The sequence below is a fragment of the Apostichopus japonicus genome, chromosome 5, assembly GCF_037975245.1.
Source record: "Apostichopus japonicus isolate 1M-3 chromosome 5, ASM3797524v1, whole genome shotgun sequence".
In the NCBI taxonomy this organism is placed as follows: Eukaryota; Metazoa; Echinodermata; class Holothuroidea; order Aspidochirotida; family Stichopodidae; genus Apostichopus; species Apostichopus japonicus.
The window spans coordinates 6710805-6737526 of record NC_092565.1 but is presented as its reverse complement, the minus strand read 5'-3'; the positions used below and the strand labels follow the sequence as shown (position 1 = coordinate 6737526).

The 26722-nt window shown below is 38.8% G+C and overlaps 1 protein-coding gene across 2 annotated transcripts in view; it reads left to right on the top strand.

Annotated features, from left to right (window-relative positions):
* Positions 1-13338: 13338 nt before the first annotated feature.
* The window catches only part of LOC139967448 (fibroblast growth factor receptor-like 1), a 51917-nt gene continuing 38533 nt past the window's right edge, over positions 13339-26722 (top strand). Inside the window, exon 1 of one of the 2 annotated variants that reach the window (XM_071971273.1) lies at positions 13339-14489. The gene's annotated coding sequence lies outside the window, so the exon portion shown is untranslated. Of the gene's footprint in view, positions 14490-23493; positions 24132-26722 lie in introns of those variants that run through there. The other variant, XM_071971271.1, reaches the window with a different exon arrangement.

The window sequence follows — 26722 nt, the reverse complement described above, 5'->3', positions numbered from 1 at the left end:
TAATGGTAACACAAAGGTACATGATGGTAACACAAAGGTACATAATGGTAATACAAAGGTACATGATGGCAACACAAAGGTAAATGATGGTAACACAAAGGTACATGATGATACTGTAAAAGTACATGATGGTAATACAACAGTACATGTTCTGTACACGTTCTGTCTGCTTGAAATTGCTGTGTAAGTAGCGACCAAGAGCAAAATGATGGACGTTTGTAATTGACAATTTTGGTAATTCAAGTTCGGCTTTTGCAGAAAAGATTGGAAAATTACAAAAGCAAATATGTTGACTGGCGAATTTTGGCATGCTTGGCGAGCTTAAGATCTCTGCGCTCTTTTGATCTGTGGAAATTTTCCGGAGAACCATATTTATGTATCAATACAAGAATCACGGAAAAAATACTGTTGAATAGAAAAATCGTGTTTCGGTTATCAACATAAAATCGAGTTTTCCTTTCCATTTTGTTTTTCGCTCTTTTGAATGAATCGGATGTTTGGTTTTAGGACTCGACAATGATGCACCGGTAAGAAAAATAGCTGTCGACTGTTTTTCTTTGATTATCAGATTTTTGTTAATGCTGATATCAAAATTTGTATACTTATCAGGTCTATTGGGAAAAGAATGTTCTTTTTTTGTGGAAACATAGACATGCGAAGATGGGGGCAGAATTGGGCGAATGGGTTCGGGGAGGGGAAGGGTCGTGACGTTTTTAATGAACTTGACAAGAAAATCAATCCCTTTTAACCCTTCATAAATTATACTGGCGGAACTATTAATACACCGAATATTTCTCATATAAAGAATGTAGCCGGAGAGTGATATATAAATATAAACACATATATAAATTGATATATATATATATATATATATATATATATATATATATATATATATATATATATATATATATATATATATATATATATATATATATATATATATATATATATATGTATATATATATATATATATATATATATATTTATATATATATATATATATATATATATATATATATATATATATATATACCGTTATAGCGCTTTGATATCTGCATCTTTTGATCCATAATCTGGAGGCAACCGTCGCAATTAAAAGCCGCCATTTTAACTTCTACTACAGATATTCTAACAGGTGTTAAAATATTTTTGCTCCTGTTATGAGGATTCATAACATCCTACCGTCCCCAGGCTATGATTTCTGAAAGAATTTGAGGGAAACTCTTTTGGTTGTCGAAAATTGATAAATTTTGGCAGCAAACATCAACAGTTTTCAGCGATCAAACGTTGTTCTTTGACCACAATTTGTTTAGATTGGTCACCCTCATGTCAGCGAGGTCAGAATCTTTGACGACAGCGAGTGTGACACGCTAACGGCTTCATGACCTCTTCAGGTCAAGTTTGTGACGTCACTGTACTGTCGGATTCAGAGGTGAGAGGGATATTGCTGACTGGTTATATTCCGTACATGACGACAGCAGTAATTAGCTCGGTATATGTTCAGTACAATGTATTTGAGTGTATATGGACATTTAAAAAAAAAAACTCCAATCGATTCACTGAGTACATGTAAATATTTAGCATATTGTCAAGGTGAACAGCTTAAACACCGTAACGGCTTTAAAAACAGTACCAGTACTCTTTTTTTTTTCGTTCTTTTACTTGGACTATGACATATCAAGGCTAAAACTTCCTACTTATGTCACCTTTTTAAGATAGGAGATGTAGGATATCAATATTAACGTGCTAGAATTGCGATACATGTTTCTCCTGGTTCATCCAAGTAATTTTGGGAAGAGTGGGATTTTTAGTCAATTTTGATACGGTACATGGGGATGTGATACGTAATAGTTCTTTCAGCTTGACTATAGCCAAAGCTTGCTGTCAAATATTAGTCGCGGGAAAGTTTTAATTTTTCCAATTTGATTTTGAGGTGATTTGATTGATGACGAGTATGGAAGGTGTCTGAGCGACGAAACGTTAAACGTTTTTTCGGGGGGGGGGGGCTGGGGGGCTGGGGGGGGGTTGCGTCAGTTTTACCAGACCTATCGAGCACTTTACTCAAATAAAAAGTCAGAAATGTATATCACTTTACTCAAATAAGAAGTCAGAAATGAAGCCGATTCGATCTACAATATTTCGTCACCCATACCCTTTTATTACCCCCTTCATGTTTAGCAATAATCACATTTTATAAAACAAAAGAAGTAAAATGCCAAAATATTTTCTGGCATCGGTTCTGGCATTGTTTGAAATGAAAAACACTAATTAGTCGAGTAAATAAACAGATATGTCGTCATGGGATTCTCGTATCGTAATAGAGTATCAAGAAATTTGTACGAATCGATTCAAAGTGCTGCTTTTCTCAAGTATCCCAAAACCCAAGGGATGCATCGAGATATACAAGCGGATCTACAGGAAAAAGACCCTTTTCAGGAGCATAACGCGGGTAAACCCTGCGTCAGTAGCCGAAATCGTCGAAAATCTTTAGATCTTTTCCGACAATAAAGAAAAAGCCCCCCCCCCCAAAAAAAAACAAATGTCTTATGATATCGCATTGCAACTAATGAGTCTCGATACTGTATCGAAAACAAAATATGGACAATGGGCGACTGACTTCGCCTTTCCTTGTCTCTCTCATCTGTTCCTTCTTGAGATATAATAGGCCTTCTTTATAAGCCTCTTGTAAACTGTCTCACGGAGAGGCCCCTATACACGGTACGGACGAACAAATGATCGCTTAACCATGCAGCAACATGGCTGTAAAGTTTTATACGTCTGTGTAACTTGACTACAAAATAAATGATACAGTAGCTATAATGTGAGACAGAATCATCAGGTTTTTTTCTTTCTCTTTTTCGGCATCATACCGTACATTTGTCGCCGCATTCAACCGTACACACACACCCCGGCCGCTGACGACTATGTCTCGCGGTGTAGCCCGTTTGATGTCAATCCGTTTGCCAGTTCTCGCCGCAGGGGGATTTCCCACGTTCCACCCTAATCGGACGCATGGTGAGCCAATTAAAGAGTCATGAAATATTTAAAAAAAAAAGTAAATAGCCATCCAGGTAATATCATATAACTTGACAATTTGTCAGAAATATTAAAATAGACGCTAGAAGTATTATATATAGGCCTGTATATATTATATATGTAGGCCTATAGTGCGCGAACCCTTGAGATTTTAGCTTCATTTGACTATATAACCCATGAACACCCGCGAACCGTAATAAAAATAATAATCATAATAATAATAATAAAAGTCCTGGTCGACAAATACACCAGTGTACTTAGCTTTGGGGCATAGATATAGGCTATAGATTATTACCCTTTGTCATAATTTTTGTATTTTCTTGTATTTGTTATCGATGATTATTGATGAACATTCACATGATTAACCCAGGCGCTTCTGTTACATTTGACGCTAAGCATAGATGAACCATCCTACTTTTGAAGATAGAGGGGGGGGGAGAGGGGGGAAAACGATATAAAAAGCCGGTTGGTAAATCGTTAACCACGCTGGGCGCATTATAAGAACTATGTTAGATGGCGAAGGTATAGGCTTGGGCTAGGCTAGGCACGTTAACATACCGGACCATCACCGGCGGAGCTATCTGTTACATTAAGTCACAACTAGATAGTACATAGGTCTACCATATTGTCAACTGTAGTTATACGTTCATGCTTACATTAACCCCCCCCCCCCCCTCCCTCTCTCTCTTCTGATGGCAGCTGTCTTTTCGACAGGATTCGATAATAAATTGTCAAATTCATTTCTAAATCATTACTAGTCAAGTTTCATATTGCAATGAATAAAGTTTAGGATGTGCCGTTGATAAAATTCTCAGCCCCACCCTCCACCTCCAGCCCCCTCCCAACCTCATCACCCGAAACGGGAATTTTGTCAATCCAGATATAAACTGAAGGCCAGTCCAGAGGTGATCCTTTCTTTTCTTGGGGGGGGGGGTGGGGCGGGGGGATAGCCTATTCTACGCATCCTTGTGTAATTCGCAATCATTTCATACGTACCCGTATATTTGTGATGATGATGATAGTTCATATTTCATAAGTCATAATATAGAAGTACCCCCGCCGAGACTATATATGCCTACATATCCCTTTAGATGTTGGATTTCCAAACTCTTCTTTGTACAAATCAATTAAAGATGGAGTGTTCTTTCCAGATCTTGAAGTCGAATTTAGCGGGTTTCGTTGATAAACTGATAATTAAATAAGTTTCTAATTAAGCTTTATGTGTGTCATTAATTTGCAGGCCGAATGGAAAGTTCAAGTCAGTCATTGCAACTTTCATGGAATATAAGATTTTTACTTTTTTTCAAGAGTAAATTTACACTATACAAACAAATATTGCCGACCGGCTTTCGTCGATTTGCGTATACCGTTTGACGCTTATATAGTGTACGGAACGCCATCTGTGCCACAAATGTATGTGAAAGATATATCAGCTTGTCAGATAAAAAAAAAAGTTAACAGCAACATATCATTATTAAAAATCAACATTTTAATGCTTCAATATCAGATAATATATCCAAATATTACCGCTCAATATCAGAATATCAAGAATAAAATCAACAAATTTAATACAACCGCGATTGATGAAGTTGAGACCGGCCTACCATTATATACACAGTAACTAACTATACATGAACTATATATATATATATATATATATATATATAAATAAGCCTACTATATCACAACGGGGAAAAATGCTGAAGGAGAGCTTTATTTAAACCGAAACCAACCCCAGGCGAGAATATTCATTCTGAGAAAATCTTTTCGAGGTCAACAGACCGTTTCACTTTACTTTGTTTTCCCATCGACGAAAATTAATTTGAAATTCATCCAGTGATCTTTTGGGTAATCTTCTTTTTTGACGGTACATGTTGACTTAACCGAGTTGGCAATCATTTCCTGGGACGACCACAAGATTATAGTACGCCCTCTTTTTTTTTTTGGTCTATCGGGTCATTCACCTGTTTTTCAGACTCTCTCGTCGCTTGACAACTAAATAAACTCTTAGGAACGTCTTGGCTTTCATGATCGACAAATATGAACAAATTTGTGCATGTTTGTTTAAGGTAGGATTTCGTCACTGCCCTCAGGTGTTCCGCTCTTTGGTGTCAAAGGTCACACCTCAGGGGCTTAGTTTAATACCTAAAATACATTTCTTGGCTTTGAGTTTTTTTGGTGAGTTTTAATTTTTCACCCCACGAGACATATTTTGTTAAATGGCTCCCGAATCTCATGCAATGACGACATAACATGCACGGAATATATAGCGTAAACTTAAGAGACAATAACGTTGGACCTAAGAAGTATTTCATGGTTTAAGAAAATTTACTTCAACATTTTCCATGGTCATTTAGCTTAAATCCACGAGACGTTGATAAAAGAGGTAATTTGTTGTTCTTTCAAAAACAGAAAGTCCAGAGGAAATTTTAAATGTTGACTGACTAATAAAAGAAGGACACGTACCAAGCATCGTAACGAAAAACTGATGACCTTTAACCCTCGGTCGCAACACTCTTGCAGGTATTACACTCGTACCTCGTTTTAGGCGTAAATTGGTCGGCTACTCGATTCTTGTGTCGTTGTGCGGTTACCATGCATGCAACCCCTACCCTAGCCCACTCCCAGCTCACTCCACCAGCCCACTCCCCAGCCCACTCCCTAGCCCACTCCCCAAGCACATTCCCCAGCCCTCTCCCTTAGGCCACTCACCCAGCACACTCCCTAGGCCACTGCCCCAGCCCACTCCCTTAACCCACCCCAGCCCACTTCCCAGCCCACACCCCTAGGCCACTCCCCAAGCCCACTCCCCAGCCCACTCCCCAAGCAGACTCCACCAGCCCACTCCCGGTGTAACATGTTCGGCTAATGTACCCTACCGAGAACAACATTTCATGCCTTTTTCTGCGATATGTTTGTTTATTCATAGCACATCCCACTGTTTCTTTAGTTTTTGGTTTTTATGAGTCATAATAAAGAATAACACCCATTGCCATCCTTGGACGCCTGCTCATACAAAAGACATTCAGAATTCCACCGTCGTTCTTCGGCGTGCGCATTTTGCAAATGGTATTAGTATTGACTTTGACAAAACCACCAAAATATGGTTTTCTTGTTAAATTGGAGAACTGTAAATATATAGTGGGCTGATCAATCACACTAATCAATCAATAGATATATAGGATGATGAAAAAACAACACGTTATCATTTGTCATTTGGTTTTGCCACTCCCTATATCAAGGCGACCCCATTCTTCATTCTGTCAGCAGTTAGGGCGAACTTTGCAAACAGAGGCGCCGGGGAAAGAACAGAAACAAGCCTATTTACGCGTCATTACACCTAGCGTTAACAGAAGTGGTATATAATATATATATATAGATATATATATATAGATATATATATATACCAGCGTCCGCTCTATAATGTCCCCGTCAAATGGTTCGGAACAACTGTGTGTGCCTCTCCGTCGGATCACTAACTACCTTACAAACAAAGCTATCTTCTGATAAATACTTTGTCGAGCTGGCAGTATTCAGTTACACTTCCAAGTTAAATCAATGTCACTTCAAAGTAATCTTATAACATTTGTTACGAAGGTCTCATTATTAATATACCGCTTTTGGATGCTACTATATAGTTCGACAAGAGTTGGGAATTTCAGATCCGCTATGGTGTCCATCCATCTTATTCGGTCCCCTCCCCCCCCCCCCCCCCCGAGGTCCTCATTTGACAAAGAACCGTGCACGGTTTGCGGCAGATATTTAGATTCTGAAATCCGTACAGAAATGATTCTGTCGGGACTTTTATTGTCTTCCTGTCTGTTGATGTTTTTTAATGTTATGATTCACTGTTAATTTGTGGGAAATGCCAACTGGTCCATAAACAGGAGAATGTATACCTTAAACCTTGGATCCAAGTTTAGATTATATTACCTTAAAAGTCATTAGCCTATGCCCAAATTAAAGAATGCTAAACAAAAAAAAACACGTGAAAACAATTGAAAGTGTTATTTCACTCCAAGTCTGGTTGTCGGCTCCAAATTATGCCAAGGCAAGGATGACGCCCTGACGCAATTAAATGAGTCAGTAACAATGTTTTGTTGCTTTTCTCAATTTTCTAACCAATATTAGGCAGTGTTGGCGAACTTTAATGGTTGGAATGTCATGAAATGTGTCAAAGTTGACGCGAACAATTTCGGCTCTGTGGCCAGTATTTAACAGATATAATTATGTTCTAAGAATGTCCAACCAGACATATATTTGCATTCTTAGGTGACCACATAAGTTAAATATAGACTTCAATTTCGAATAATTCAAATTTAAAAGAAAACAAAACGTCCACAAAACAAGCTTCGCTCCTTATACCGTGAACCCCAACAGTGAAAGAACCGCATATATGGACCCGAAGGCGTTGTCTGCCCTCGCCTGTAAAAGTGCAGTGAAGAAATAAATAATTGAGAGTGGCGTGATGGCGTAAACAGTGGCGTAATATCGTTCTAGTGGCGTATCCTGCTATAACACGGTCATGGAAAGAACAATAAAATGATTAATTAATGGAAATCCAATTTGTACTTTGCTGTTTTCATATGATCTATATTCTATGCATCAAGAAGGAATTTCGAACGGCAAAGATTAAATGCGTTTATATTGTTTAAGGAGAGATATGGGATGTGAAGGGGAGGGGGAGGGGGGGGGGGGCCGAGGAGGAGGAGGTTTTGGGAACATATCACCATCATCCCCTCCCATACCCCGTCCCTTTCCATCCATGCCCGTTCCATGCCTTCCAATTCGGTGAAATATCCCACAGTGAAAGAGCGACAACGTACTATACCTAAACTGAATACACAACAGTAGGAATTCACGGCGCAAACTCAGAATATACCATATACTTATACAATCAACAGACACGGGTTGGCTTTTCACCCGCACGCAGTGGCGTCGCCATCATTCGAAAGTTGGATGGGGTGGGGGGGGGGGGAGGAGAGAAGAGCAAAATGAGAGTAACTTGGGGGGGGGGCACGAAATGATGGTAATGCAAGCTGGCCCGCTATAGGACCCCTGTACTCCACGCCCGTTTTTGGAGATAAGAGGTATAGATATACGGTAGTCGATATAAGTCAAAGAGTTTTGTTTCTTCATGCCTATATTTTCTTTTTTGTGGAGGGGGGAATGTGCACCAAGCTAACCTAAAAGTTTTGGGTGGGGTTCCCCCTCCCCTTCCCTACCCTTCCGTTGCGATGCCATTTCATCCACGGTTTTCTCCATGTCCTATACCGCACCACAAGTTCACAACATGACTGATTTACCCGCGTTCTAGATTTCACGTCTCAAACAACACAACTTATATAACTACGAAGTTTGATTTATAAAGTTTCACTTTAAATTTTTAAATATGACACTTGTTCGGAATTTGAACCAACGAGACCGATCGTCATGGAAACTAGATATTTTCATACCAACTAATTCGACTTTGCTATACGTAAAAACTTTCAAAATAGTCAAATGTCATATTTTGGCTACATTGAAATGTTTACACCAATATGTTAACCTATACGCGTCATCATGTAAAGCACCATATGCTTAAATTACATCCAGATTATAACTGCTGAGTGCCTGGTTATCTTACCGGCCTGAGATGTTAGTTTCATCAGCAATGTTTCGCTAACGTTTTCCCCTGTGAGAATCCATTATGAACGATTGTAAGAACGGGGAGCTATATACCTTCAATTTGATGGGTGCGTTCTTATACATTTATCATTATTATTATTTGGGGGTGGGTCAGGGGGTTCTTTGTCAGTCCAGACATTGTTCAAAGACCCTTTCAAAATATTCAATGCTTTACGTCACTAGTTCGTGGGGTTTCGATGGAAAATCTTTTTATAGGGAAGTATAAGATGTTATCAGTCTTCCGCCCCTCCCTTCCACCTACGCCCTCACCCTGTTACCACTGGTCAACTCCTTTTGCTCATCCCGCGTGGAACATTGGCGTTATATGACAAACAGCACAATGGTTTCTGGGAGACTAATAAAAACCTAAACTAAACGTCGAGTCTCATCTTTAGTGCAACGGTGCGTGCCATGCATTCCCAGGCACATGCTCCTAGAGTAACATCATAATGGTTTCCATCCCACCCAGTCCACCCCCCTCTCCCCCTCTCCCTCTCTCTCTCTCAATGTCTATTGTTCCCAGTTGTCAAATAAACGTATGATGCTACGAGCGGCTGAAAACCACTGAAAACTAATTATCAAACTTGCAATGTCAATCTTCAGATATTTTGTTATATTAATTGAACACGATACTGTTTTGATAATATTGTGATTTATTGTTTTAGGTATTTTTTTAATACTGTCTTGATACTGTCACGAACGGTCTTGTACGGATAGTCAAATGTAAGATTACTGATTCTTTCAGGTTTTTTTTCTCTCCTTCTCGTGAAGGGTTTGTGTTTCATATTACTTTATTTTTCTTCATGAACATATATAGAATATGCCATCCTATCCTCGACATGTTTTTAACTCCAAACTATTGACATGCATGAAAGCACCATGTGGAGTTCGAAACCACATCAAACCTTCGGCGTTTAGCAACGATCTGTGATATGGAATTGTCTCTCCTTCCTCCCTGCGAACTTGACAGTCGGAAATTAATTGACCTCCTCCTTCTATCTCTGTTTATATACCAGAAACCTTCTTGTATTTGTCTGGATGTCGGATATATATATATATATATATGTGGATATATCTGGTGTACAGCAGAAAACAAATAAAACCCAGTGGTGGTATATGGGTTTGACGGAAATGTTGAATCTGACATTACGATCCAACAAATTGGCTAGGTTCCCCAAGGAGCCCTTCCTTCGTGATTGACAGCCCTAAAATACATCACAGGTGGGCCGGCCGGACTCATCAAGTTCATATAGCGCATGATGTATATACCGTCGAGTTGTGAAAGTCAACATATCGTCGTGGTTTGCTGGGGAGGTTTTATATAAGTTACCATCAACGTAACATTACTCGGCCTAGTCGAAGCAGTGACGAATTGCTTTCGTATCGTTTTTGACACAGACCCAATTGTCACATTTATCTAACTTATGTGACAGAGGTCTTTCGTTGTGTTAAAGAACCCCCTGCCCACACCCCCCCCCCCCCGCCACCTCCCAAATAGCTAAGAATATGCTTGTTTCATTTTGGGAGAAATCCTACTTTAAAGGTAATGTCTGGGAGCTGTCATCATTTTACAAGCTGTGTGATGTTATGTTGCTTCTTGGGAACTCAATCTCCTTTTACTATTTTTTCTTCTCCATATTTTTCACAGTTAATTTTTAACAGGGTTGACAATGAAACAAATGTCATGACGTGATGTGAAGAAATTGAATCTTTTAGATTCAGTATTTTGAAAATCTCATCTCTGTTACAGAAAATAAGAAGGTACTAAATAAAGTAAAACCTCTCAAACTTGAAGCATGTGTTGTTGGCTCGCGTGATGTCATATTCAGACTTGCACAAGTCAGCAATCTCAGTTGTGCATGAAGGAATCTTAAACATGTATACATTATATATGTTCGAATGGGGGGAGGGGGTTGGGGTGGGGGAGTTTTCGTCATAGCTCTCTCTCTAACACGGCCGTGATGACAAGTTGGGTTCGTAAAAGGTAACAGGGTACCGTGCAATGTTTCGAGGTATTAGCATCGATATTATATCATTTAATTTAGCAAACTCATTGCTAAATGCTGCGTGGTAATAATAAAACTACTCTCGTCCAGTAAACAACGCAAGTTTCAAGGCATTCGTACAATATTCCAGTGAATGTTATCCCCGAAAATATGTAGAGTCAACGAAAATAAATTAAGAAAATTCTGCATCGTTTTCGCCTTTTCACACCCCTCCCCCTTTCCCATTCCCATGTGTTCTTCATGGAACCGGCTTAATCTGGATACATCTATTGGATGGTATGTACTAAGTGACATTGTGTTACCTTTGATTGACTCTTCCCTCCCACCCCAACACCCCTCCCCACACCCCTCTCGTCGTCGACGCAGGTATACTTGTTATATATAGGCCTAATATCCGTATCATTTATTGACAAGCCTGCGTGACAAACCCGTCAAACCTTCTTCGACCTTATGTTTTGTCAATTGTTAAAATTTAAAGGTCCAATAACTTGTATAATTAAATATGAGATCACAGAAATGTTACCCTTTTTTGTCTTAAATGTTAATGAATAAACAAAGAATTATTTATTCCCTATTAGACGTACTTTTCAGTGTATGGTGTTGATCATTGATGGTGGCCGACTTTATTATGTTAACTTACTTCCGGCAAGACTGGATAAGCTCCTTCTTTGACCATTGTTCTGAGAACACCTGTTCTTCAAAATGTTCTCCCTTCATGAATCAGATATATTGTATGTGTATACAGCCCCAATAGATTCAGGAGAGCGCACAGGAATATTCGACTGGACGATTACGTCATAGGGATATCTAATTCAACACGTGACCATCTCTTACAAGGTGAGACCCTCCGCGGTACCTATATACTACGCCGCAAAATCTTGAAGACCTCCAGGATTGAATAGCAAGTTATCACCCACCATTAACAACACATTCACTCTTTAGTAAGAAATGCGCCAAGACAATGGGCTTTTAGCTCTCTATTCAACTCCGTAAGCCTTTATGTACATGTCACCGCTTACTCGACAAGCTGCTCTCACAAGACAATCTCCCTTGATATAACCGCAGTCTTATTTCTTTGCTTGCAGTTCCCTGTTTACCAATCTGCTCTGGAAATTTTTCAAACTAGACTACAGTTGGTATATATTCTTCACTCTTACCTTGAAGAGACAAGTGTATTTTAGTAGACTTCGTGGCTATGGCTATACGTAACGGCAAAGATTCAAGTCTTTAAATCTCTCTTATAAGTCATGAGCAATTTGAAAATAAAGAAAACTTAGCCCCCCACCCCCCCCTCGATGGCCGAATTATGTAAAACGATTTGTTTGCTGCAATAAATCGCGCACTTCTAGTCGATCTCTTTGTGTTATAGAGTATATTTGGAATGGTAAAAACTCCAATTAACTTTATGAGATGTCAACTAGTCGCTTAGTCCCTCATAATCGTCACTCGAAAGGACAAAAAAATCGTTACTTTTTAGCAGAGGAACCTAACCAGGTTTTCCAAGTATCACTTTAGGTAGAATTTCAGCCTTGAGATATCATAGTCCAAGCAAAACAAGAAGCAAAAAAACAAAACAAAAGGGGGTGGGGGGGGGGTAGGCTGGTAACATTTCTAACTTTCTATGTCTATTCCGTTATTCAAGTTTATTAGCTTAAAACTATGCGAAATGTCTGGAATACCCCTTTAATGCTAACTGGATGATGACGTCAGCATGTTTATGTTAATCCATTTTTGTACCAATTCTATAATAACTCAACTGAAATATGTCGCATGGAAGAGTACCCTCAGAGGTCATGAAACAACATTTGCCCATCGCCAATTTGTAAATGCATTGTAAACATGTTATTTGAGGACATATAAGACTTATGTTTTGTGTTGCATATGAGGCACTGGTCTAATGGTTTGTGTGTTAGACTAAGTAGTCCAGTCACTTTAAATGATGAGCATCCCATTTCTTCAAGGGTCATTTCTCAAAAGTAGAAAGTGATACAAAAATACAATCTGGAGAGAGGGGATGGGAGGGAGGAACATTTGGGAGGGAGATGGGGGAGGATGGGGAAAGATAGGTATAAGTTCATCAACCAGGCCTGACCGCATGTATTTCTCTGCCCGTGCTTTAGTATACAAATACACCATCCTAAGCATGTACAACATATAATTCCCTGCCCACCTTTCTATAACTGCTGCTTTAAGGAAATCGCCTTTTAACATCACATAATGGGAAAAATCAACAACAAGCTTTGACATGATGGTTTGCGCTTCCACACGGTCACCATGGACCCATTCGGTGAACGTGGTGTTTCCGTGGTTTTTCAATAGGCATGTAAATATCGCCCCAAGCATGCAATGCAAAGACGTTAGGTAAACAAATGTCAGATTTAGTCGCCGTGGGATAACACTTTCCTAATGCACGGGGAGGGAATCTAATCGCATCCTTCCATACCGGTCAGTGGGTTTCGTCACTGCGGGGTGTGCCGCGTATATACCTTAACAGTATAGCCTGTTACTCCTCAAATCGGAATTTTGTTTAGGCTGAGGAAGATGCAACTGGAGTCAGCAACATCATTGGAAGCTTTTTAGGGAACATACCTAAAAGGAGGTTACCGTGACGCATCATTAGCCTATCGCGCATTTGGGTGTAGTTATATATATTATTAATCCATTTGGATATAATTATCATAGCCTAAGCTATATGATTATTTTCGCGAATGAGACAAAAGTGCCCATACTAGGCCTATATAGTGTTGGAGTAGTGTTTCCACATTCCAATGTAAATGTCAGTCATAATTGACACATTGTGATCTATATATATATATATATATGACATTAACTGAAACCACGGAGTTATTCACCGCTGTTTCAACAATATCTTATACGTATGGGATTAATTCAGTGGAAGATCAGTGTCAAAAATCCATCATCGACGGAAAATAACTAAATTTGGTTTGCTTTTTCTCTTCTCGTGTTTTTTCTTCTTCTTTCTTTCGAAAGACAGAAAAAAGAGTAAGTAAACAAACCCCGCGCCAACGATTTCGCTGTGTTTGGACAAACAGACTCCTTGGTGAATAATAAGTTTGGAAGAACTCAAATATGAGCCCAAGTTATCGTTCAATGTCAGCGAAACGTTTAACCTTTGATTTCACGTTGTGCTGCCTCATTGCACGCAGTTTATAAACTGTTGGTTAAAGTTGTCTTTCTATGTGAGATGACCCAAGTATTCTCTCGATCATACATAACCAAAGTATGTCGAAGAAAGACTGATGAGAATTAATACTGGAAAGGTTTTGCCAAAACCAAGAACTTGGAGATTATATAGCTTGTGTTTTTTTTGTGTGGAGTCGAGTACTCTCTATGTGGCATGTGACTAAAGTGACAGCAGTAAGTGAGTAAAGTTGAACTGGTATGGAGCTAATTTTGTTATTTAATTAATTAATTAAGTTTTTTGCATTTCGGGTGTGTTGGACAATCCTTCAAACGGTTATCTATATACATTAATTCTGCAACGTACTATATTGCTAATATATGTAGAATTTGGAAGGAAGGAGGGAAGAAACGGAATTTTCCCAAAACTAATTTTCAGGAGCCGCCATTTTCATTTTTACTTTATTATATCTCGTTAGAAAACGGAGGTACAATATTTATTTCTGTGGATTTTTAATCTATTCAATGAATTATTATACTCTACGGTAATTGACTAATTATCTACCATCGTTGACTGGAATCTTGGAACTGGAAAAAGGACCGGAAGTCGTTTGTCACTGCCTCCTATTTTTACAGGTAATTTACAGAATAATTTACACGTCTTAAAATTGTATCTTCCGATCTCAAGTGTACTCAAATAGCCCCCCCCCCCTTCCCCATTGTATATTGTTATCCTGCCATAGAAATTAACAAAAATGCCATAAAAATTCTCAAAAGCATTCTTTCGCGATTCATATAATTCGCATACCTTGCAGGTCTCCGAATTTGAGCTTGATATAACTGCTAGGTGTTGTAAAAAGTAACGTTTTTGGAAGTTTTGACCATTCAAATTTGTGCCAGACACAAACAAGGTTTAATTTACACTCGCGTTCGTTCGTATTCAGGATATTGAACTTTTAAACAATGTAGGAACTTAACCGTTCCCAATCCAATTTAAAAAACAAGAAAACAATTTGAAACATAACATGTGTTTTTCTATTGTGCATCAAAACAGATTACACGTGCTTACTTCAAGTACAACCGCCCTAGCTGTGTGTTTTATATCATGTCTAATAAACTAATTTACCGTTATAAGCCTACATGTGTATCGCTGTTCCACGAGGGGAGAGGTAAAAAGTACAGATATATATCCGTGCGCGCAAAGATCTCCATGATGCGTGGGTGTGTAAGCTTCGCGCTCCTTGCTTACCTTTTATGCATTCGAAGCTCGAACTCTCCATCCCTTCTCCAGCTACTAGCATTTTGGTCACACCTATCACACCAAAACATCCAATGAACATCCTATGTAAATCACAAACGGGGGATGCTACTTTTACAATGGGCCCTACCCACTGGGAAGAGGGAGGCGGAAGGGGGGGGGGGAGTTGAGGGACGCGAAGCAACTGGCAACCTCTAAACTAGCAGTACGTAAATGTAGTTAAAATGGTATACACGATTGTACCATTTTGCACCTAACGCAAAACAAAATAATTCTCATAGTCATAGGAAAGGGGACACCGCTCCTATATCGCCTTCCCAAGACGGACCTCGGCCAACTTTTGCGAAAAGATAAATCGAATCCTAGCTACATGCTAGCAATCGCAGTAATAATAGCACCATCAAGGTACCAACTCCAGCACTCTAGATTTCGCTATCACCAAGAAATGTGAAAGCTTCCATTATTTTAGCTTGTCATAACTGAGCCATGCAAATCTTCTTCCATAATAAGTGGAAAGCCTTTCACTCTATGAAATACATTTGGTTACCATCTTTTGGATTATTTCATAATCAATATGCTATCCAAAGTAATAATCAATACGAAAATTTTGTGCTTCACAAATTGTATGTAATTCATCCTTCCTGGTGCCATTCCGGTATAGGGGTAAAGATACAGTTTACGTTTTCATGCATAACTTTTAACGGCGAATTTTGTTGCAACTCCGAAGGCGAATTTTGAGATGTATATATCTTTAAAGTGATGCACCCCAAACCCATATACGGGGGTTGGCATAAATACAGAAGTAGCCCATAAATTGAGAAGAAATTAAACCACTCCATTGGGGTCTGTTATGTCAACTGCCAAGATAATCATACAAAAATACCGAGCCGTTGTCATACCTTTTAGCTTTCTATCTCACCCATAAAGAGACAGATTTGTCAGAGAATAAATCTAGTTAATTTCATCTGGCTAGATTTCATTGTGCCAAATTGATTCAATTTTGGACTGTTCAAACGAACACTGTATGGGGAGTCACTGCGAATTATATACGAGCCGAGTAAAGTTGATAAGGTCGTTTATTTAAAGGGATATAAAGAACAGAAAAATCTTGTTCCGTTTTGGGTCCTGTCTGGAAGACGTCATTTTGTAATTATAAATGTGATGTCATATAGTATAATATATACTTATTGAAACATATACAGGTGAAGCATGCACTCAAAACGGGCTAAATTCAGCATCAAAGGGGGGGGGGGGGGATCACAAACTTATGCAATTTAAACTCTTTCTTCTTCGTATTTTATATTGCTTCCTTGACATTTTACAACGTCGTTAAACATGGTTGGTTTTGTTGCTTGAACATACGTTACACAAGGGGTTGGTTATAAATGATCTCTGGCACGTGGCAGCCATGCATATAGAGTTCACCGTTGTAAATTCCATACGTCAAAATAGGCCAACAGATTAAAGGAGTTGAATGTTGCTTTCGAGATGGGCATCGGTTGAACGTCGAGATGGGCAAAACCTCCTAACTTATACATATGAAGATGGGGAGAGCAGGAGGCGGGGGGGGGGTGGTGGTGAGATAGAATAGGCAGGGGGGGTGGTGGTGAGATAGAATAGGCAGCAAAGGGCAGTGCAGGGGGAGGCATCGGTAGGGGTGGGTTAATACCGCGCTCAAATTGGTTTCGTAATTTGATTTCAAAATGAGGAAAGCTCGGAGGTGTCCAGCTGCTTCAGACTAAGAAGCACAAGTTTTGAACTATGTATCCAAGTGACTATGGCCCCGGAAGGCCGGTTTGAAGTGAGGGGGCTGTTGATAATTAATCACGTACACACTTATCATGGTGTGTGACTGGCAGTGAAAAATATGAGTGGGGAGGGAGAGAAGAAGGGAAAATGAAGGAGAACCTCAATGTACGGGAGAGAGATATCAAGAGCCTGATCAGAGGTTCGAAAATGTTGACTGTTTTTAAAGACACTTTTTACTTTTGCTTACGAAATTGCCAATCAAGTTTCCGACATTGAGCTGAGATAAAGAAAAAAACCTATTTAAAGAATGACCTTGTGTGGTCCGCAAAATAAGTATATATCGCTGCATATCAGTCAGTGTAGTAACAGGCTAATGTCTTCAAGACTGTTACCTTTCAAAATATACCGTTGCTCAATGTTTGGAATAAACCAATTGAAACTAAACCAAAGAGGATATCCGTTCCTTACATGATCCATTTCTATAATTCTATAACTTTACGTCGAAGTCTATATATATGTCTTCTGTTTATTTTGTAGTATTTGTGTGTGTGTGTGTGTGTGTTGCTAATGGGCTGGGTTCTAAACGCGGTCGTCCAGTCGTTTAGATTGATGAAAGAAAAGAAAAGTTCAACTTCGGTAACAGTGGTGCATTATTGCTACCATGGATGTAGGAACATTTGATAACCGTGTTTTTGTAATGCTCTTTTGACACAAATCCTGTGTTCGGAGTCAGCCTTTAACAAAAATGTTATAATAGGATTTCGGGTTTCATATTTTTACTTTCCAAAGACACTGTAATTCCTCTGTTCAACTTTCTCATAATCGTATCCCGACTTAATACTATATGTTTGTCATGATCCGTGTATTTCGTGGAGTGTTCCTTTAAAGTAGTAAGGTTTAACGATCGATTTATAAGTGCTGTTCCTACTTTTCGTGAAAGATTTATTGATGTGACATTTATTATTTTTGCACCTGGGATTCTATTTTCTCATCTCAAACACATCTGAGAAATATATATGTAGAATTATATGGTTGTGTAACAGGTAATAGCATGTATGATTGACATGCAGTCTCCGAGCGCCAAAGTTATAAGTTCTCGCATGTACTAAACATATAGATATAAAATAAAAAAACTTTTTGTCAGAGCGATTGGTAGACATTGGTATGAAATTATGCGTTACGAACCTTTAGTGTGACGTAGGGAGGTGACAGGCTAATTATTAGCAGGATATAGAACTGCACCTTGGGAGATTGGTAAATAGGCTAAATTATTCTATATGAATTATTATCATTTAATTTCTCTCATCTCTGATACGGCATCGCTCTAAACCTTCTATGATAGGAGAGCTTGCCTGGCCATAACTGAAAGAAGTTCACTGATCCTAGAAAGTAAATCCAAGTGTTAAAGGTTCCCATTGGGCAGTTGAGATTCAGTGTTGATATGTTACAGCGCAACGAAAAGAAAATTCATGTGTGTTTACAGTGTTGGTTTATACTGTCTATATTCGTTTATTTCCGTTATCAAGAGTCAACACATCCATGTTTGATGTCTGGACTGCTCCTTTAAGGGCAAAATCGATAATGACGTCACCTCCTCACGTCAGAGTCTCCTCTCTCCCCCCCCCCCCCCCCATCCACACTTGTATTTTCACACGTAACCAGTATAGGCTTATAACTATACGCAGTTGATATATGGTAACGGTATTAATGATTGTCTCCAATGAACGAAACTTTAATACAAAATCATCAAAAGACCGGATTAACGATTAAAAATTAAAAATTGTTAGTTGGAGATGTCAGTCTGTTCTCAAATCATTACTGCTCTATATCACATGTGATAGGACAAACACCAACTTCATCGTGAATACAGGTTAGTTAACAGATGAGGGGGCGGGGGGGGGGGGGGAGGGGGTCGGAGATGGAGGGGTAAAGCAAATAACAGCCAATATGTCGACTTTATCTATAACTGTCAAGAGAAGATAAAATCAGGTTAAAGGAGACAATTTCCAAGCACAATGGAAAGGAAACCAAATGTTCCTATAACAAGTTATATTTCTCTTTTCCTTATTTTGAAGTTGCCTATCTTGGAAAACTAATCCTCCGTATAACGATAACTTTGAGGTTAGATTACATCTCATTATCCTTGATCCTATCTTTACTCTCTTTCTCTACACCATATAGTTCCCATGGAGTAATCCAGATAACTCCCTGCCTCTCCCAAGGATGTCTCAGCTTTGGTAATCGTCTGGAAAACACTTTCCTTCTTTTCCACCTCTTGTTTCTTTTCATTTTAAGTTTACTTCAGAGGAATTCCGTATCGTCTTTCATTTCACTGTACAAATTATATACTGATGCACAGAAGCTTATCAGGAACTTCTCAAAGCTATTGATGTCCTTCACTCTTCGACATATAAAATGAATGTTATCGCAAGTGGCCTTACGTCTCAGTATGGCGTATGTGTATACATTCTTGAGATCGCACGAAGTGTGCAGATAAAGAGGGTGGGGAGGGGGGGGGAGAAGGGATTATTTGATCCTTCGGTATAGCCAATACGATGGTAAATAAAACTGAGGAGAGGTATTGGATATAGCCAATGGCATATACCACACAATGCGAGGTGTATCAAGGTATCAGGGGCGTGTGGGGGGGGGGAGGGATTGACCAGGGGTCATCAAGATACTTTTTGAGATTCAACTGCCAGCAAAATTTTAGACGCCAAATGGTGCATTCTGAAGCATATTTAGAAATTACATATATTAAAATAATAGCGTGCTCTCATAATTACTCTGGATATGTCTCACAGTTAGAAATGGTATACACCCCCCTACCCCACCCGGGATCATTTTACACCTGCTTTAGATAACCCTCAGCTAGCAATCATAGGCCCTATATACGAAGTTAGAGTTTGGGGGGATTAGTTGCATGCATGATTTCGTAGTAGCGTTCACAAGATATTATGTACTGTCGTAACCGGTTTCACACTTGTAAGTGGTAAAAGCTGTACACTGTCAGTCAGTGACTTTATACGTCACAATGTAAATAATCATAACATTGAATGTTGGGGGGGGGGGGGTGGGGGTACATGCTTGGGAATACTGCCATCTGTCATGCATGGAGCTCGATCCTTCTTCCACTTTCTCGTCGTTCTAGCATGTCGTGCATGCAGTACGGCTCCCAAGGTCCAAACACTATATCTCCATATATATCACATCAAAGTCGCCGTGTATGATATATATACACACATCCATGATTATATATACATCCACATGCAAGGCTCTCGTATTTGTTCGACTCGTTATAAACTCGATTTATTTTCACAAACAATGGAACACTTTTTGGAAGGTTTCTCGGTGGCACTTGTTAAATAACGTCATCATATAGTTTCCACGGACACCATTTTTGGTTTTACTGATGTACACACACACACAGTCATCCATCATGGGAGGTGTATATACTACTTGCGCGATTGAAGTACTATTATAGTTCGCAAACTAACCACTATTTGACTAAGGCTTACAACCAAAGCACTGCGCAGCGTGTTCGTCATTTGGGGGTTTCTTTTGTCTTATTGGAGTTTTGAACTTCCACCTAATGATCTTTCTAATGGGTTTGGTAATTGATGGTTCAGCTAACAACAATTTTTTGTTTGTAAACGATCTTAATTAGGCGGAAAATTCCTCCCCCCATTTCGCAGTCGCGTAACACGCCAGATAAATCATTCTGTCAAAACCAATTCAAGTTTTTATTTTTTAAACTTTTGTCTTTTTCGTATATAACTTCGATCAGCTATAATAGGCATACATAGCAGAACAATGAGCATGCAGGAGAAGATAAAGATTTTAAAGTCGAGGTTAGAAAGTTACAAAGAATTTCAACGTTTATTCGTTCGACCAATATCATACACATTTACAACTCCCCCCCCCCCCCCCCCCATTTGTCAGATGCATTTTGTTGTGGATAGTAAGTTTACGAAATTCTGACCAAACCATGCAAAGCTCACACATGATTCATCTGCGTTTTCTTAATTATAGTGTTACAGACGGTTTAGCTTAATACAGAAAATGATTTTTCTTTTTATGCCACAAATTTTAATTGTGATGTTTGACTTTTTGCCAACCTCTGTGAATTTCATATATTATAAAACAGACCGAATACTGTCTGACTAATCACAAACCGATTCAACTCGACTGTCGTGTCCTACTTTTTGTGATGGTCGTGAAGATATTTTATTCATAGCAATGTAAATTAGCACATATATCCTGAGTCCATTCGTTTCAAAACGATTCGTCGCATAAACGAGGGTTTTTTTTTTGTTAATAGAATTTTATTTATTAATTTTGAAAACGTAAAAAAAAAAGGTCATTTACCTTAGTCTTTCTGATTTGAAGAATAAAATAAAAATTAAACGAATGCTTTGAGTAAATATTGTTATGGAAGAATTAATTAATAATAATGATAATGCAAAAATCAGTTTCATAGCGGGATATATTGTGTAAGTCTAATTGCGACTTAAACGCTGACGTATACTGAAAACATTTACACTACTTCAGTATTGTTACCAGAGCATAATCGATGAGATTTCAGACATCTGACCCGCTCACTTTGATTTATATCATTAATAATTGCACACACATTGTCTCTTTGTGGTCATTAGGAGGACACATGTACCATATACCGCCCCCCCCCCCCTACCAGGACATTATATGATACAATACACAGACAGGGTCAGTACCGACAAACATGTAGGCAGACTATGCGCAAGTGGGAATGAATGGAACTTGAAAAGCGCCCTCAATTTAACATTCTAGGTTGTGCAGTGAATACTGCATGACTATGCCACCATATTATGACCAACATTGCTGAAAATCGAGCCGTTTTTCTATCATATGGCATTTCTTCGGCAGAAAACTGTGCCTATGTCCAAGACTTTCTGTTCATACATAACTGCAACTATCGAAATATGAAGTACTGGTCTTTTTATTCCAAAAATTGTCATTTTGAGTTGAATTTTGTCACATTCTGACCGGGTCAAAATGAAACGCGTGAACCGTTTACCTGATGGAAGATAAGATATCTTAAAATATAATCTGCTACTTATAGGTCGATCGACATCGATATCACCCAGCCACAACGAGCAAATAAAACGTGATATTAAGTTATGTGGGACACACATTTTTGGCTGTATTGATTTGAGGACCTACATTGAATGTATAGGTGCAGCCCACCTTAGGGGTATGTAATTCGCCTATATAGTAGTCTACATTGTGTGGTGAGAATATCGAAAAGTTACAACCGATAGAGGCAAAGCAAACTCGACACTGTAAATGAGGCTGAGCGTTTATTGACAATGTTGTTTTGTCTAATATTTCAATGATGCCTGGAAATGAATACCGGGTAGGTCTCAACATTTTCTCTTCAATTAACGTAATAGCTCCTAACTTTGCCATCTTATAAATTTGAAAAAAAAAATGAAAGATAAGCATCTCAGTATATGCAGCCGTGAAACATGTTGAAGTTCTGAATGCATCTTGACACCCAAACAGTGCAGAGAGAAAGAGCTTTAGCATGCAGTGTATATAGCAATTCGTTCCCTGCAGGATTCACCTGGATTTGTGAAAAAGTCCGACAGAAGTGGTCGTCGATATTATGTATATGTGTGCCTGTCCCATGAAGACCATTCAATCGGTGACGGTGCTTATCTGTCGATTATAAGAAGGAAGTTGGGTTTCATTTGAACGCTTCAGTTTGTTTGGTTCCTTGTCATTATTTACACATTTCTCCTGCTATTATCAAGTTTTTTCCCCCCTTCTTTTGATCTGAATAGTAAATGCATCCTTTTCCCCTAAATTCTGGATTCCACTAAACACAATAATCCCGATTTAGCCGAGGCCTCGCGGGCCGATTTCCTATTTTTCAAAGCTTTTTCTTGCATAAGCCCGAAGGCGAGGTCTTACTATTTTTGTCGGGTTTGACGAGCTGCATTCTTTCACACTTGATAAGTTTTGGTTCTTATATTTTGCACGCTGTGTGTACATGAGTGTATATAGTAGAGGTCGGATTCACAATCACATTGAATGATATTGGAATTTCAATGCAGAAGGTATTATCATACAGTTAGCAAGACTTTATACACTGTCAGGGAGTTGATAGGCCTTGCATAGACTCTGCAACTTCGTTTTCGCGCAGTAAACCAATATATGCATACTTCGTATAGGGAGGTATTACCTATATATGTATCGTGAGAGTATGGTAACAGCTAACACGGTAACTTTGGAAAATTTGCGGAAACCCTTTTTTTCAGCAACATTATTTTCTACCGTATAATGTAACCGCTGTTTGTTAATTCTTTCACGAGTAAACTTTCAAAGAACAGTGTCCTTGATTTTATGCTTGTTTGCTTTCTTCTTTGGTGATGAAGTATACATCGGTATCGAGCGATCAAATCACATGTTGTGAAAGGTTGTGAAAGGGAAAGTTATATCTAGTCCATTCTTCTACCCCCACCCCCCCCCCCCCTCGATTGAGTAGGAGTTTTAGGGGAAGTGCACAGTAAATGCGACGATTTACAGATGGACAGGTGGTAAAATTTGAAAGTTGAAATTTCTGAGTGTTTCAGAATGGAAGAAATTCCCAAATTGTAAACTTGACAACGGTTCGGTTTACAATTCCATGCATTTTCCTAAACGGACCCAAAAAAAAAGTGTAAAAAGGTGAACAAAAAAAAAAGCACGGGCATTCTTGTGGGCGAGAAAAAATCTTGAAAAACAAAGCGATCGCTCAGCGGCATCTTTCCTGCAGTGGCTGGGTTTGTCACTAACCCCTTTGTTGATATAACCCGGAGATTTGATCTCAACCAAGGAAACTAGATTTGCTGTCAGGGCAAGCACCCTGTTGTCGTCTGCGCAGAACTCTTGTGTTTTCCTGTCGCCATTTGAGAACAAATCATGTTTTCTTAGCTTTTTTGATAGCGAACGCTTGAAGGCGTTCAACGATACAGGATTGGTGTCGTACATATCACCTTTCTGTTGTCGATTTGAGGTGCCCAAAAAATAGCAGAAACTGGCAAGGCATCGTGTATATAGCTTAATATGTGATATGAAGACCAAATATATACGTTACGGTTACACGGCTTAAAATAGTGAGATGGTTATATGCAGAGAGCTTTCAAAGTCGCACTGCAGTAACACGGATTTCTTTATACATAGTCGATGTGTCGTGTGTTTTACGGTCATAACTTGTACCTCAAGACTTTAGTTGGAACATTATACAGGTAAGAGAGCCTATGCATATAGTTTCTTTGGTTATTATGTTATAACTGCTGTGGACGATTGCTTTTTGGTTACGAGTCATATAACTGGTTTATTGCAGAACTCATTATCTTGTGATATATAGCCAAGACTCTGATCAAGTATGATATGTCATGTGTGTTTAAATTAAGGCTACAGTACCTCTTGATTATCGCATATCTGTGACTGACATATAGTTGATTGTATAGAACAGCAGTATGGGAACTAATTGCGTGCATGGTCAAACAAAATGTATCGTTTATGAAAAAAGCTATCATAAACTTATGTAACCTATATTAAAAAAATTGTATTATTTGGAATAATAAGAGATTTGTCATTTTGCAGGTTTGTCTTTTCACATTCACTGAGCAGCTTAGATTTAACTGTTCCAATTAAAACAAAACACAGAACGAAGAGGTCATGCTGAAAGTTTATAATATTTTATTTGATATAGTAACATATTTCCGGACGGTTGATGTAAGCTTTAAATGTGTCTAAAAGATTGCATTATGTATTGACCAACTGCCAGTAGAAAAAAGAAAAAAAAAAAGAAAAGGTCGTTTATATGTGTTCACTTAAGCATTATTTCAATTTATTCTGTATGTTTGCCGTTTCATTTGCAATCGCTGCAAGTAGTTACCAATTGCTGTTGTAAAAAGAGTAAACAACACTTAATTCGAAAGAAAGAGAACCTCCCTTTGAATGTGTGTCTATGCATCAATCTTTCGGGAGTAAATTCTTTCAAAATTGGGTCCTGTGGTGTGAAAAGACTATGTTTTAAGTCTAAATTGAGAGCTGAAGTCATGCCTCTTTTAAAAGAGAAAGACTTTCACTTCAATTAAGAGTGATAATCCTCAGCACTCTCAAAAAGTGAAATCTCACTGTTTGGAATAAAACAATGTAAATAAACACCCGTATAGGAGATTTGGTGGTTGAACCCCCCTCCCCCTCCCCCTCCCCAAAGTACAAAGAAATACTAAAGAAGGAAAAGTCAGATACTAAATGGTGCATTCGGAGACACAATTAGACAATAAACTAGATTTGGAGTCATGTATATACGCAAGGTTGTGCGAATAACTACTTTTGATTGTTATGAGGTTGAGTAGGGACGATAGGGGGGGGGGGTGTATACCCCTACTCTGACCTTTAAGGAGTCCTGGGCCCCTGAGGAGAGGCCTAATTCTTCTCGTCTGAATGTAACAAAAATCCACCGACTGAACGTTTTTCTTCGACTAACGATGTAGGTGGGGTGGGGTGGAGCCTGACAAGACCATCGCCTTTTTTTCGCACACCACTCCCCCCCCCCCCCCACGTAAGAAACCGTACATCAAGTCTAATGACACATGGAATATACCTTTGTAAGGATGTGGACGGATTTCTTTTAATTCGGTCTGTAACTTCAAAGAGTATACAATATATATATACGCCGTACATACGTGTCATTTGTGTCACTCACCCCCTTCTAAAGAATCTCTCTATAATGATGCATTCATGACCGAAGTCTTGGATATGAATATTTTACACCGTATCGTTAAAGGAGCTGAAAGTATCACGGAAACAAGCTACATCATAGGGTTTGTGACATTCGAAGCGTAGTTTTACGCTTCGATATGCTTACTTGGACAAAGACTATTGTGTGACTAGTTTGTTGAGATAACGTCTGGGACAGATGTTTTGAACTGGACTCTCATAAAGCATGAAAGAATTATTTGCGCTTAGTCAAACAATGTTATCACACCTATCGAGTATCAAGTATATGCGGTACCGTAGCCTATGACTCAAAAAATAAGGTTTTAGTGCGGAATAAACTAGAAGACATCGTCATAGCTGTTTCCACTACGTGAATGGGTGATGGGGAAGTAATCTAAATTATTTTCATTGTTTCTCAATACTTCGTCACCCATGATATATATTTTCATGAAGGTATTAATAACATAGAAATTAAATTTATAAACATTGTTATGATATTTCAATGTCAAATAGAATCGACAAAAAGGAACATAAGCACCCCCCCCCTTCCCAAAAAAGAAGTTACTTTAGCAAATTTGTGGCTTTCTCAGAAACTAAAAATGAACCATTTAATGACCCTACTGTGACTTTCCGCCCTAATATATACATCAGAAGTAGCCTAGCAATATCCTATATAGTTACATTCATAGGCGTACGAGGCGGGGGGGCAGGGGGGCAGACTGCCCCCCCCAAATTTCCAGAGGACAAGAAATTCGGGCAAAAGTCCTGAAAAATTCGGGCAGCATAAGAGGAGAAAAAAAAAGTATATATATATATATATTTTTTCTCCTCTTAGGCTGCCCGAATTGTTAAGGACTTTTGCCCGAATTTCTTGTCCTCTGGAAATATATATATATAAATATGCAGTAGCTTGCCCGAATCTTTTTCAAATTTTTGCCCGACAATTCCATGATTTTCTTTATTTAGCATTATGATGCCCGAATATTTCCGTGTAACACCACCGTAAGCGCAGTTCATCTGGGCTACCACGCTTTTTGAAATCAATTTTTTTTTTCTAACTAGTCCTGGACCAAGGGCGGCGGAACCGGGGGGGCACGGGGGGCAC